At 51.2% G+C, this 13,428-nt stretch overlaps 1 pseudogene; it reads left to right on the plus strand.

Moving 5' to 3' along the window:
- Nucleotides 1–13,428, plus strand: part of LOC101795363 (talin-1-like) — a 42,927-nt pseudogene that overhangs the window by 10,478 nt on the left and 19,021 nt on the right.

Here is a 13,428-nt window from a genome sequence, read left to right on the forward strand (position 1 = left end):
AAGCGTGGCCTTGGGGGTGTTTGCTGGCCACGCGAGGCTGTGGGGCGAGCAAGCTTTGAGCAAGCCCACAGGAGAAGATGAAGGGGAAGAACAAGCTGGTGCCACGGCTGCTGGGGATCACCAAGGAGTGCGTGATGTGTGTGGACGAGAAAACCAAGGAAGTGATTCAGGAGTGGAGCCTGACCAACATCAAATGCTGGGCAGCCTCCCCCAAGAGCTTCACCCTGGTAGGGGCCAGCTCCAGCCCTTGCCCCTCCGCTTGTCTCCTGAGTGCTTCCCCTCCGTGGGGATGCCTTTCTCTGCTCCCCCTGCCTTTCCTGACCCCAAGATGGGTGGATGGAAGGGCTGAGCCCCATTCCTGGCACAGTGGCTGGCCACGGGTGCTTAGCGCATACCAGAGGGGCTCAGGACGGGTGCCAGCATCCTGCAACCCTGTGCCATGCTGTTGCAGGATTTTGGAGATTACCAGGATGACTACTACTCTGTGCAGACAATGGAGGGAGAGCAGATCGCCCAGCTGATCGCTGGCTACATCGACATTATCCTGAAAAAGGCGAGTGTCTGAGTGTGTGGGGAGCCTGCCTATAGCCAGCTCCTCTCCTTGGGGTGGTGCAAGATGTCCCTTGGGCACACAGTGCTGCTGGGGGAGCTGGGGACATCCCATGGGGCTGGCAGGTACCCCAGACTGGGCAGTGGTGGGGAGGCTGGGAGGCACGTGCTGGCTGACGTGTTTTCTCTTGACCTCCACAGAAAAAGAGCAAAGACCATTTTGGACTAGAGGGGGATGAGGAGTCCACCATGCTGGAAGACTCAGTGTCTCCAAAGAAGTAAGTCTGCCAGGCACGAGTCAGCTACCGAGCAGCATGCCGTGCTGCATGCCTGCAGGAAAGCTGCAGCTCCCCAGCATCCCACGGGCATCCTTCACCCTTAGGGGCTCATACACAGCCTTGTGGGGAGCAGCCGCGGTGCTGATCCGGGGAGGAGGTTCCTCCGAGCACTCCCAGGTCTAGCTGCTGTTTTTCCCCCTTTGCAGGTCAACTGCTGCAGCAGCAGTTTAACTGTGTAGGCAAGGCAGATCTGGGCTCAGTTGCCCTGCCAGCCATCATGCGCACAGGGGCTGGGGGGCCCGAGAACTTACAAGTGGGGACTATGCCCCAGGCCCAGCTGCAGATCACCAGTGGCCAGATGCACCGAGGGCACATGCCACCCCTGGTAAGTGCTCCTGGTGCCCACTGCAGTGTGCGGACACTGCGAGGTACCTGTGGGGCTCATGCAGACCCATCCCTCTGGCCAGGCATTAGCTTGCTGTCAGGAAGAGCAGGGGCTCCATGCGGTTGGCCTGGTGTGCTTGCTGGCCTTCAGTGTCCTCCCACAGCCACTCCACAAACTCTTGCTTCCACCCTGGCATCCTCCCCTGGCCAGCTGCCCCAGCCTTCACTTCCGTCCTCTGGCTGGGCACTGCTCTGGGCTGTTTCTGATGCTGTGGTTTGTGGCACAGCCCTGCTGCTGGAGATGCCACCCTCCCCTTCAACCTCCTCTGCAGCCAAGGAAGCATTTGAGAAGGGCCACAAGGAGTCTGTTACCTTTGGTGTTCCCCAGTCTGCCCCCAGGGCTTGCTGTAAAAGCTTTGTGTCCCTCCATCCCCCCAAGTCTTTGCTCCCTTCTCCCAGAGAGCTGGTTACCTGCTAGGTTCTCTAGCACCTGCCCTGGGCAGCCACTTTGCAGTAGGATAGGGCATTTCCCAGTGGGGGGCACGGAGGGGAAACCCCTTTTTGGCTGGCTGCCCCCCTTTTATGGTAGCACCTTCCCAGAGTGCTTTCCCTAACGTACCTCACTCTGTCCTTGCATTGCAGACTTCAGCCCAGCAGGCGCTGACGGGCACCATCAACTCTAGCATGCAGGCTGTGAATGCAGCCCAGGCCACCCTGGATGACTTCGAGACCTTGCCACCCTTCGGGCAGAATGCCGTGAGTGCCTGGGGAAAAGGGGTGCTGGGCTGTCTGGGCTGGGGGACTCCCACTGGGAGGGGTGTTGGTTGCTAGCAGGGTAGATAAGTCTGGCTGCTGTCCCAGAGGTGTCAGCAGCTCCCAGGAAGATCTGCTCCCTACTGAGGTGGGGTTGTGTCCAGCCCCAGGCACAGGAGTGGAAGGGATGCTTGGTCATGGGGGCCTTGCTCTTATAGGCTTGCATCTTTAGGATGAGCTGAGGAGTTTTGGGTGGTAACTGTTCTTCCCTTCTTGTCTCCTCGTTCTTGCACCTCACTGTGGCTCCCCACCACCACCTTTACCACCTGAGTCCATTCTCCCCATTTCAGGTTTCCAAAGCTTGGTGCAAAAACAAGATGGATGAGTCCAAGCATGAGATCCATTCCCAGGTGGATGCTATCACTGCTGGCACAGCCTCGGTGGTCAACCTCACCTCAGGTAAGTGGAGGGCTTGGACAATAGTCATGCTCCATTCCTGGAATAGACTTAGTTTCTCTTCTCTGGCCTTTGGATGAAGATCAAGGTTCCTGCCCTCCATTGGAGACTGGAGGGAGGCAGTTTGGCTCAACCAGAGCTAACTGAGCCCAGACCGCTCCTGACATGCCTGAAGAGTCAGTAGCACTCCCTGCCTTTCAACCCCCAAACATCCCTGTCAGTGCACAGGCTGCTTCCCATCCTTCCCCTGCCGTGGCTGACCTGTCTTCCCCTAAACCAGGAGCGTGTTGTCCAGTCCCAGCTGTGGTCACAGCCACAGTGTGGTCCAACTCTCCTTTCCCATGCTGTCTTTCCTAAACAATGTGACCATTTTTCAGACTTAGGAGACAGGGGGCTTCTCCAAGTTTTTACAGGAAGAATTACATCAATTCCAGGTGCAGGGGTGGTCTTAGGGTGTCATTGAATGTATCCTGTCCCCACATCTCATCTCCTTCCTGTGCAGGGGACCCAGCAGATACGGACTACACAGCTGTGGGCTGTGCCGTCACCACCATATCTTCTAACCTGACTGAGATGTCCAAGGGTGTGAAGCTGCTGGCTGCACTGATGGAGGATGAGGGAGGGAATGGATGGCAGCTTCTGCAAGCAGCCAAGAACCTGGCCAGTGCCATCTCAGACTTGCTGAAAACAGCACAGCCTGCCAGCGCCGAGGTGCAAGATGGGCAGGAGGGACATGGGGCTGTGGGGCTGGGTGTGGGGAGCTGAGATAGAATGGGTGGGAGCCAGGGGAACAGCTTGGTTTGGGGCTTGCTCAAAACCCACAATTGTTTTTGCCTCCTTCCTTGTAGCTCCATCAGAATCTCCTGCAGGCTGCTGGCCTCGTGGGACAGACCAGCGGGGAGCTGCTGCAGCAGATTGGGGAGAGTGACACTGACCCTTGATTCCAGGTGGGTGGGCCTAGCTGCGCACAGGGGCACGTGCTTGAAAAAACCTTCTGCCTTGCACAGGAGCACCCTGTGGGGACCTTCTTCTGGCAGGAGAGGTCTGTGCTGAAGCTTGGCCCGTGCACAGTGACTTTGCCAATGGAGGGGACAGGCCAATTCCCATCCCTGTCCTTATAGAGCCACTGTCATATAACGCCTCTTATCTTGTGGATTCTCATGTAGATACCAGAAAACCTTTGTGCTTGGTCCTGTCTGCCTCTGACCCAAAGACGGTAAAAGGGAGCTGTAGGCATGGCTTGGTGGTGTCTGTCCCTCTCGGATGTGAGGGCTGCTCTTCTGGGGACAATCAGATGAACTCTTTGGAGAAGGGCTCTTGTGGAAAATCTGCTTTTCTCATAATCAGCCCTCTGAAGTGCACTCAGGTCGCTGCATGGGCAAGCTGTGCTCCAGCTGTCACCTTGTGCCCAAGTCTGTGAGGCTGCCCAGAGCAGGGAACTGAGGCAGCTGAAGCCTCATGTTTTTTTTCTTGCTGAGCTGACCTCCAGCCACACTGGTTTTCCATGACTGCTGCTCCCAGCACAAGGGAGGCAGCAGACAGTGCTGGGAGAGGGAGCCAGCCCTAGCAAAACAGGCTTCCAAAATGAGAGGTTTCTGTTTACTGTGGCCACATGGCCTCAATATGAGTAGAAAAGCCTGGAGAGAGAGCCAATAAGATATCTCCAGCCTGCAGGGCCCCCACTGCACACCTGGCAATCCCACCTCATGCAGCTGGTGGAGGGCAGTGCGGCCAAGGGGCAGATGTAGGAACTGGAGGACGATGTGCAGGGCAGCCTGTCCCTCCGCCACCAGCCTCAAGTATATCTGCTTCCTTCCTCTGGGGTCCTCTGCTGGGGGGCTGCTTCTCTGCCTTGGGCAGCTGCTGTGCTTTTGGAAACTGAGGGCTCCTGAGCTCGGTGCATGTGCTCTCAGACTGCTGTCCTGGCTGGAAGGGTGATAGATGGCAGCAGGAGCAGCCTTTGCTTGCAGAAGGTGAGGAGGCAGTGTGACATTTCTGCTTGGTAGCCAGAGGCTTCGCTGTAGTAGCAGGGTGCAGCTTTAGAGCTTGCTCAAGAGCCTGGTGGTGGTTTTGCCTCGTTTACGCTCTGCAAGCTAGCCCTCAGAAGGAGAACTGGGGCTTGGCAGCAGTTTAGCTCCTGTCTGCAGCGGGAGGGTGCCCATGCAGCGCTGTGGTGTAATTGCCTGAAGTAACTAGGAAAATAAAACTAACATTCACATTTTAAAGAAAATGTACAGCATTGAAGAGGCTTTCAGGGTAGGGCGTAGCTGCATTACCTGAGCGTTCCCTAGGCTTCCAACCTTAGATGCTATCGCGCTGGGGGAACCTGGTGTGCTAGCTCTAAGGAACAGCACGGAGCGTAGAGTGGAGTGGAGACACCACAGCTAGGCTCTGTGACCAGGTGGGGACTCGATTGCTCTTGTGTACACCGAGACCGATAAGCCACACTTTTTGCTACCTTGAGCCAAGTTAATGCGTTATTGGTGAAATCTGTGATTGTGATAGTTCAGTACCCTGAATCCGACCGGGCCCATAACGGTTAATCAGCTACACCTCTTAACACGACAAGCACCTTGTCCGAACTCCCTGCCTTGCACTCGGTGCCCCAAGCGCCTTCTGTTTAGCACTCCTGTTGGTGGATGCTAGCAGCATGATGTCAGGGCAAGTCCTGATGGCTGCAGTGTGCTGTCGGTTCGGGCATCCTCCGAGGAAAGCTGCCTGCTGGCAGGGCATCCCAGCAGCACGGTGCCTCGACGCAGGTTCTTGCTGCGGTACCATCAGGGATGCAGTGCAGGTTGTTCCTGTGGCAGCATCACAGGTGATGCTGAAGGTTGTCCGAGCTGCTCCTGGAGGTGATTTTAGCCAGGGCAGTGTCCTGGTACCAGGAGCTGCCGCATCTCAGGCTGTGGCACGCTGTAGGGATGTGCTTGAGGTGTTGCCAGCCGCACAAGCTGCTTCAGGAGTTTGGTGCAAGGCTGAGGTGGCAGAAAGGCCCCCTGAGATCATGTTTCCCTGATGAATATTTCACAAGAGCTGTGCAAGCGGCCGTGCCTGGCTCCATGGTAGATCCTGCGCTGATCTTCTCCATCCCTGCAGGACATGCTCATGCAGCTGGCCAAGGCTGTAGCCAATGCTGCCGCAGCGCTGGTACTCAAAGCCAAGAATGTGGCTCAGAAAACGGAGGACTCGGTGCTGCAGGCGCAGGTGATCTTGGCTGCTACGCAGTGCGCCCTCTCTACCTCCCAGCTGGTGGCCTGTACCAAGGTAAGCGGCACCAACCCTCGCCCCACTGGGTTTGGGACCAGAAGTCCCGGTTTCTCTCCTCTTTGGAGGTTGGGGACAGTGGTCATCTGGGCTATGGGCTGCTGGGTGGAGAACAGGATCTGCATGGTAGCAGCTGCCTGGGCTTTGTCCTCCCCTGCAGGTCGTGGCTCCCACCATCAGCTCCCCAGTGTGCCAGGAGCAGCTGATCGAGGCCGGCAAGTTGGTGGCTAAGTCAGCAGAGAGCTGTGTGGAGGCCTCCAAGGCAACCACCAGCGATGACCAGCTGCTGAAGCAGGTGGGGGTGGCAACCACCACTGTCAACCAGGCCCTAAATGACCTGCTACAGCACATCAAGCAGCATGCCACAGGCGGACAGCCCATTGGGTGCTATGACCAGGCCACTGACACCATCCTCAGTGTCACTGAGAACATATGGGTGATGCAGGTGAGAGTGAGCAGTTGGTGGCACCTGGGGAAGAGCATAGTGGGTAGGGGGCTTGAAGGAGCACAGGTAGATGGAGCAGCCTCTCTGGGGTCCATGCCCGTTTGCTGTGCCTTTGCTGTGGTCTTGTGCCTGAGGGTTGCACCAAGGACAGGAGGCTGGTATGGTGGAGTGGGGAGGTATCAGGGAGCCCCTGGGACTTGCTGATGGCCACCCTTCCTTTCTGTCCCAGGGGAAATGGTGCGGCAGGCTCATATTCTGGCTCAGGCCACCTCCAACCTCGTCAATGCCATCAAAGCTGATGCAGAGGGAGAGACAGACCTGGAGAACTCGCGCAAGCTGCTGAGCGCAGCCAAAATCCTGGCTGACGCCACTGCCAAGATGGTGGAGGCTGCAAAGATTCGTGGCACACAGGAGGAGCTGCTGGAGCAGAGGGGCTGCTTCCTATGCTCTGCACAGCTCCAGGGTGAGGTGTACAGTTCCAGAGGGAGGTCCTGCACTGAGCTGATGAACAAACACAGTAGCTGCTGGCAGGAGAATGAGGGAGATTTGGGGTCGCGTGAAGGTGAAATGACTTTTCTGCTTTGCCCAGGGAGCTGCAGCCCACCCGGACAGTGAGGAGCAGCAGCAGTGGCTGCAGGAGGCAGCAGAGGGGCTCCGCATGGCCACCAACGCTGTGGCTCAGAATGCCATCAAGAATAAGCTGGTGCACAAGCTGGAGGTGAGCACTGGGCAGGGGAGGCAGAGTGGGACCAGGGACGGTATGCGAACTGCTCCTAGCCAGGAGTCTGAATCCCAATGCTTTCTGGAGAGATGATGTCCCTTTTGTACAGTTTACATTTCCATGCTGCATCCAGTAGAAACTTCTCCACTGCTTCCTGCTGTTATCACAATATCTGAGCAGCATCCCCCTTTTCCATGTTCACACTGTGTTGCCTTGCAGTGCTGAACTTGATCTCCAGCACCAGAGGTGCTGGTGATGCTGTGGCAGGCAGAGGCACAGCAGGAGAAGCTTAGAGGGGAGCAGGACCCTGGTCTGCGGTGGGGGGCTTCCAAGCCACGCTGTCCCCACGGCTGATCCCTGCCTTCCCCTGGCAGCATGTGGCCAAGCAAGCGGCTACCTCCGCCACCCAGACCATTGCTGCCGCACAGCATGCTGCTGCCTCCAACAAGAACCCTGTCGTGCAGCAGCAGCTGGTGCAGAGCTGCAAGGTAAGGGGCACAGGGGGGCACAGGCCCCTGTCCCGGCACTTCCCCACTCCCAGTGGGTCTGGATGCCTGCAGGCCTCTGAGCAAAATGGTGGGAAAAGCTGCTGTGAGAATTGTAGTTTATGTTCCCATTTAGCGTGTTTGTGCTGAGCTGCCTTATTTTAAGGAGAACAGTTATTCCAGCAAATACAGTGTGAGGGCTTTTTAAAGGTTTTTAAACTTGACTTAGTGTCATGCAGCACATTGAGCAAAATATTAGTAGGGTGTGGTATCTGTAAATGAGTTACGGATGCTTCCAGGATTTGTTACAGAGTACTGGGTTCTGGGGAGGATGCCTGCAAGAAGGCTTTTGAGTGACTAGGTTCATGTCTGACTCTCTCTGATCATTTGATCAATGGTCCTGGGATCAGAGAATCACAGAATGGTTTGGGTTGGGAGGGACCTTAAAGACCATCTAGTTCCAACCCCCTGCCATGGGCAGGGACACCTCCCACCAGACCAGGTTGCCCAAAGTCCCATCCTGGCCTTGAGCACTTCCAATGATGGAGCATCCACAGCTTCTCTGAGCACCCTGTTCCAGTTCCTCACCACCCTCAAAGTGAAGAATTTTTTCCTTATATCTAATCTAAATTTACCCTACCTTAATTTAAAGCTGTTGTCTTATTGTTACACTCCCTGACAAAAAGTCCCTCTCCACAGCCACTAGCAGTCAGATCTGCGGATGGCCGTGCTGCAGGCAGCAGGGGGGGCGGGTTCAGTACCCAGAGCCTGCATGGCTGGAGGTGGGATCTTCACCGGAGGGACCTGCAGTCTGTGCCCACAGTGACCCTCTTCTCTGGTCGCAGGTGGTGGCAGATCAGATCCCCATGCTGGTGCAGGGTGTGCGAGGAAGCCAGTTGCAGCTGGACAGCCCCAGCGCCCAGCTGGCTCTCATTGCCGCCAGCCAGAACTTCCTGCAGGTACCCCCAAACCTGCTGTTGGCCGTAGGCAGCTAGGAGACAACTGCGTAGTGCCCTGTCTCATTCCTTCTTTTGACAGCCCAGTGGGAAGATGGTGTTATAAATCGCTCAGTCCCAAAATAGGATTATAATCAAAGTTTACAATTTATTAAAAGAATAGAGGTAAGCAAACAGCGCTGGGTGCGTCGGGAGTCTCCGCTCCACCAGGACGCACACCCGTGTCCTGGTTTCAGTTAGAACAGAATTAATTTTCTTCCTAGTAGCTGGTGGAATGCTGTGTTTTGGCTTAGGATGAGAAGAGTGCTGATAACACCCCGATGTTTTAATTGATGCAGAGCAGTGCTTATACCAAGCCAAGGACATCTCAGCCTTTTGCTCTGTCCTGCCAACAGGCAGGCTGGGGGTGCAGTAAGAGCTGGGAGGGGACAGACCCAGGACAGGTGACCCAAACTAGCCAAAGGGGTATTCCATACCATCTGACGTCATGCTAAACAATATCTAGGGGTGGCTAGCTGGGGGGAGGGGGCCGGACTGCTCGGGGTTAGGCTGGGCATCGGTCAGCGGGTGGTGAGCAATTGCATTGTGCATCACTTGTTTGTACATACTATTATTAGTAGTACTATTATCACCATTGTATTATTATTATTATTATTATTATTATTATTATTATTATTATTATATTTTTGTTATTATTATTTTCCTGTCTTATTAAACTGTCTTTATCTCAACTCACGGGCTTCACTTTCCATTTCTCTCCCCCGTCCCAGAGAGGGAGGGGGGAGGGTGAGCGAACGGCTGCATGGTGTTTAGCTGCCGGCCGGGTTAAACCACGACAACCCGTTACATCAAGCAGCCGATTTTTATGCTCCTAGGCTAATACATATTCATTACTACTTCTAAAAAAACCGGGGTTATTATAATTAGTTTCCGGAATCCAAACCCTCCTACTGGAGCATGCATATCAGTCTCCGGTGGTCCCCCTTGGCGGTCTCTGGGTGTCTTTCATGCCTAAGGCTCGTAGTCTTCCTCTCAGGTTTTTTTTTCTTGTCCTTCCCCTTTGTACTCCTTGGCAGCATGTCAAAAGCTTACAGTGTTCCCTGCAAGTTTTGTCTCCTAGCCGTCCTTCAGCTTCTTTCTTCTCCTTAATCTCCTGGCCAGATATCAGGGGCTTGCATAGTGTCCCATTCAGAAGTCACTATGCAGTTACTAGTTGTTAGCAGTTGTTCTGAAAAACCCAGACATCAGAGACTTCAAAGAAAGAACATACAAATACAAATAGCTCTCTACTGACACTTCATGAATTGTTAAAGCATTCCTCACAGGCCATCCACAGAGACAGTCACATCTATAGCAGTGCTAAAGCAATGTTTTTAAATGTTTTTAAAAAATGTTTTGTTTCTCCCTCCCGTGGCTGCTTGTTGAAACTCTTTCTTATTTATCTTCTGACAAGTTAAGCAATGGTTATGTAATTTACTTTGCTATTTAAAAACAAACAAACAAACAAAAAAAAAAAAACAATGCAACCAAATTGTTTTAGTAAATGATCACTTAACACCTTTGTACCCCAATGTGTTTGTGCATGCAAACGTCCCAGTATTTGCTTCTCATAACCTTTTGGCAATATCTCTCGCCTGTCTGGCAGTGTCCATTTTCCTTCTTCTAATTTAGCCCCTATTTTCTCCAGTTTCGTTTGTTTGTTTTGTTTTGTTTTCCATTGCATTTCATAGTCGGTCCAAAAATTCCGTAGGGGTTTCTTTTGGATTTTGTTGGAACAGATTCTCAATTCCCAATTTAACCAGATTTTGGTATTTACTTTACCGTTTTCATTATTTCCGGGGTGATTAGGGTCTCAGTGGGGGGTCGGTCAGGGGAATGCAATCGTAAATAGTTCCCTGAGCGGTCCCATTGGCAATCTGAGCTCACTCATAAACTCAGGTTGTTTTAAGAGTTAACTGCTTTTCTGTTTCCATGACAACTCTCTCGGACCCATCATGGTCCCTCTGTCCCAGAGGGCTCACACCTGTGATTTTGAGATCACAGCCTCCTGTTGAGGCAGAACTATTAACATTCCTACATCCTCTTTCCCTGCTCATTCAACTTCAAACAGCTCTGTTAAATACTACATGCCACACCTTTAACACCTTCAACACCCCTTTTAACCCTTCCTTTATCTTTCTCCAGCCTGTACTTTTCTCATGCCAGCACCAAAGGCTCAGTCAGGGGCCAACTTAATTCCATACCTTTTCCCTCCAAGATGCTGAAACAACATATCAGCATACAACATTTCATCCTATTTTCCTTCTCTCCTCAAAAACATTAACAACATTAACTGCAAGATAGTGTTATAGTCGATTGATCCATAAAGTGGACATTTAGTTTATATAGTAGCCACCATTGATTGCAATACTTAGTGAAAGTCCCCTTGCTTTCTGTGCCCCCAGTTCTTCGAATGTGCCAATATGCACCCAAGGAGGTTTTCTTTAAAACGTCTTTGTTTTGGATATTACCCATTTCCTTGATTTCCCATTCCCTTTTATTTATTTGTTTATTTATTTATTTATTATTCCTTACTAGTTACTGTCCTTTGTTTCAATTTCCACACAAACCTTTTTACTGCGGGTTTTTACTATCTTTTCCTAATCTTCTTCCCAAATGTCCCAAATCTCTGGGATTAAACTCTTCTTCCCACATACAAACTTTACTATTTCAGATTATTAACGAGCCCCGTTTTAATCATAAATCCACGGAACTTCAGGAAAACAGCTGAAGCTCGCAGCCTTCAGTCTTCTAGACAAACATTACCACCTTTTCCACAAAAATTTACATTTCAACAGGACCGAATTTCAAGCCGAATTTTTCTCATGCACTTTGTTAGTAAGCCCATACAAAACAAGGAATCACTCCTGTGCATCCGTCAATATGGGGGTTTAAAAGGTATTGACGCCTAAATAAATTCACTCTCCCCCTTCTTACCAAATTCCCAGGGCTCAAGCCCGAACCACCAAAGAAATGACTCTCTCCGTTCTGCTTTGATAATCAGTCAGCCCCCTTCCCCCCCAGTACTTGGGAAACTGACCAAACGCTGCAGCAAATACACCAACACTTCTCAACTGTTAGTTACTTAGATAATGTTCCCGCCTTTTTCTTGTCACACTCAAAACATTTAAGAGCAAAAATAGGATCACAAGATACACCGCCAGGCCCATATATTAGGCACCACCACTCGAAACTTGGATAAAACAGCCCTTCTTTTCAGTCTGTCACGCACTTTGTTCGTCTCCGCCCATTCCCCTCGCAGAGAATACGGAACCGCGGATCAGAACTCCGCACTCGCTTTGCAGCGACACTGCATCTCATTCATACCACAAGAATATAATTTAGAATGATAACCAACCAAACAAGTATTGTCTCTGACTGTGTTCTTCATGCTGTGACTCCACTTTGTTTTGTGGGAATATAAATGTTGTTTTTACAGTTACATTGTTTAGAAGGAGGGAATGTGGTACTGAGATATGCTTACAGTGATAAGAAAGCTTAGTAGGCGACCTTGTAAAATGCAGACAACCAGACTCCTTAGGACAATTAGGTGAAAATCACGGTGTCAAGTCAGATAAGTGAAGAAACATTACTACTTCAAGCAGTAAAAATGTCAAAAGAAAATTGAAATTTAACAGGCCAGCAACTGAAGGCCATGCATTGTTTGTGAAGCATCAGATAGACTGTGAACCTGGATTACCCACTCAGTGGGGAAACAGGGGAGGGTCCTGCCATCAAAAGGTATATAAACTGTGTTTTGGAACTAGTAGATGCGCTCTCTCCTGCTTGTGGGGCGCCTGCCATTGCAATCGCGAATAAATTACTACTTCACTGAGATCCTCGCCTGAGCCTAAGTTATTGGCTATGGAGTGTTTCTCACAATTTGGGGGCTCGTCCGGCATCCAGTCACCTACTGAAGAATCGATCCGGTAACTGTGCACAGACCAAGGTAAGAAATATTAAGTATTGCCTTGGGGGTCGGGTGAGACTCTGTGAAGAGTCTCGGGAAATCTGGTGTATGGTAAGCCCTCACACGGGGAAGTGCTGACACTACACCAGGGAAATTTGGTGTACGGTAATCCTTGCACAGTGAAGTGCTTGGAAGTACACCAGGGAATCTGGTAAACTCATAGGTGTGCGGTAACCCTTGCACGGGAAAGTGCTTGGCAGTACACCCCCATTTTCCATAATCGGAACATTAGTGTGTGGTACACTGCAGAAGGGAAATTTCTGTAGCAACATACTGACGAGGGCAAGGAAAAATGGGAAATATGAGTTCCAGGGGACAGGGAGATATCCCTGGGGGAGTGCCTACTAATAGTTATTCCTGAAGAATGATAAGAAATTGGAAACATAGTCCCAAAATTAGAGGAGATTGAAAAAGAAAAAATAAATTAAAAAAAGGTTAAATATTGTGTATCAGTCTGGACAAAATAACCAATTAAGGAAACAGCAGTATTTTGTCCAAAATACGGGTCTGATGAAAATTCAGGCTTTAAATTTATGTGTAAACAATAAGATTCCTTTTTCAGAGAAGGAGCCAAGTTATGCTACCTATAATCCTAATATTGTACCCGTGGCAGCAGCAGTCACTCCAGGAAGGGAGACAGGGACTGTAATTAACACTGTCCCTAAAGAAGGATCGTACTCTAGGCTCTGGCAAGAATTAGAACAAGGTAGAAGAGATATTGAGAATTTTGCCTTCCCTGATACTAACAGTACTAACACTAACTGTGTATCCTCTTAGGTGAACTACCCCCCCTCCTTACCAGCAGAGAGGTTAGGACTTTTAAGAAGGAGAGGAAGTCTTTATTCAAGGACCCCAACAGCCTAGTTGAACAATTAGACCAGTTCCTACGACCTGATTTATACTCTTGGGGGAGGGAATTATGTCTATAAGTATGTTGTTTACAGGGAAAGAAATGGGAATGATCAGGAGGAGAGCTGCTATACAAGAATGGGAAAGAGCTCATCCTCCAGGACCAGAGGTAATACCGGCAGAGCAGAAATACCCACTTGCCAATCCTGGCTGGAATAATAACAGTGTGCAACACAGAAATCATATGAGAGACTTGGGGTCAGAATGAGAAAGTACTCA

The sequence above is a fragment of the Anas platyrhynchos genome, chromosome W (genome assembly GCF_047663525.1).
Source record: "Anas platyrhynchos isolate ZD024472 breed Pekin duck chromosome W, IASCAAS_PekinDuck_T2T, whole genome shotgun sequence".
Taxonomy (NCBI): domain Eukaryota; kingdom Metazoa; phylum Chordata; class Aves; order Anseriformes; family Anatidae; genus Anas; species Anas platyrhynchos.